A 1,668-nucleotide genomic window follows, 5' to 3' on the forward strand; every position below is an offset into this window, starting at 1 on the left:
AAGGATAAGAATATTCTTGTTGAAGCTGATCCTGAACCTGAAAGGACTCTGAAGAGGAAGCTAAGGGAAGCTAAAGCACAACTCTCTTGAGAAAATCTGATAGAAATTTTCGAAAAAGAAGGAGACGTGGCTGAACCCAACAACAATGCAAGGAAGATGCTTGGTGACTTCACTGCACCAAATTCCAACTTACATGGAAGAAGCATCTCAATCCCTGTCATTGGAGCAAACAATTTTGAGCTAAAGCCTCAATTAGTTTCTCTGATGCAACAGAATTGCAAGTTTCATGGACTTCCATCAGAAGATCCTTTTCAGTTTTTAACTGAATTCTTGCAGATCTGTGATACTGTTAAGACCAATGGGGTTGATCCCAAGGTCTACAGGCTTATGCTTTTCCCGTTTGCTGTAAGAGACAGAGCTAGAATATGGTTGGACTCTCAACCTAAAGATAGCCTGAACTCTTGGGATAAGCTGGTCACGGCTTTCTTAGCCAAGTTCTTTCCTCCTCAAAAGCTTAGCAAACTTAGAGTGGATGTTCAAACCTTCAAACAGAAAGAAGGTGAATCCCTCTATGAAGCTTGAGAGAGATACAAGCAACTGACCAAAAAGTGTCCTTCTGACATGCTTTCAGAATGGACCATCCTGGATATATTCTATGATGGTCTGTTTGAATTATCTAAGATGTCATTGGACCATTTTGCAGGTGGATCCATTCACCTAAAGAAAATGCCTGTAGAAGCTCAGGAACTCATTGACATGGTTGCAAATAACCAGTTCATGTACACTTCTGAAAGGAATCCTGTGAGTAATGGGACGTCTCAGAGGAAAGGAGTTCTTGAAATTGATACTCTGAATGCCATATTGGCTCAGAATAAAATATTGACTCAGCAAGTCAATATGATTTCTCAGAGTCTGAATGGATTGCAAGCTGCATCCAACAGTACTAAAGAAGCATCTTCTGAAGAAGAAGCTTATGATCCTGAGAACCCTGCAATCGCAGAGGTGAATTACATGGGAGAATCCTATGGAAACACCTATAATCCCTCATGGAGAAATCATCCAAATTTCTCATGGAAGGATCAACAAAAGCCTCAACAAGGCTTTAATAATGGTGGAAGAAACAGGTTTAGCAATAGCAAGCCTTTTCCATCATCCTCTCAGCAACAGACAGAGAATTCTGAGCAGAATCCATCTAGCTTAGCAAATATAGTCTCTGATCTATCTAAGGCCACTCTAAGTTTCATGAATGAAACAATGTCTTCCATTAGAAATTTGGAGGCACAAGTGGGCCAGCTGAGTAAAAGAGTCACTGAAACTTCTCCTAGTACTCTCCCAAGCAATACAGAAGAGAATCCAAAAAGAGAGTGCAAGGCCATAACCTTACTTGGTATGGCCGAACCCAAAGAGGAGGAGGAGGACGTGAATCCTAGTGAGGAAGACCTCCTGGGACGTTCACTGACCAATAAGGAGTTTTCCTTTGAAGAACCAAAAGGACTCTGAGGCTCATTTAGAGACCATAGAGATTCCATTGAACCTCCTTTTACCATTCATGAGCTCTGATGACTATTCTTCCTCTGAAGAGGATGAAGACATCATTGAAGAGCAGGTTGCTAAATATCTAGGAGCCATCATGAAGTTGAATTCCAGTTTATTTGGTAATGAGACTTG

General features: G+C 41.1%; 1 non-coding gene across 1 annotated transcript; it reads right to left on the reverse strand.

Annotated features, from left to right (window-relative positions):
• Positions 1 to 519: 519 nt before the first annotated feature.
• LOC112767870 (small nucleolar RNA R71) lies at positions 520 to 627 on the reverse strand. Its single transcript, XR_003185311.1, has one exon. It is a non-coding gene; the product is annotated as a small nucleolar RNA R71 (small nucleolar RNA).
• Positions 628 to 1,668: the final 1,041 nt, after the last annotated feature.

This window comes from Arachis hypogaea, chromosome 17 (assembly GCF_003086295.3).
Source record: "Arachis hypogaea cultivar Tifrunner chromosome 17, arahy.Tifrunner.gnm2.J5K5, whole genome shotgun sequence".
In the NCBI taxonomy this organism is placed as follows: Eukaryota; Viridiplantae; Streptophyta; class Magnoliopsida; order Fabales; family Fabaceae; genus Arachis; species Arachis hypogaea.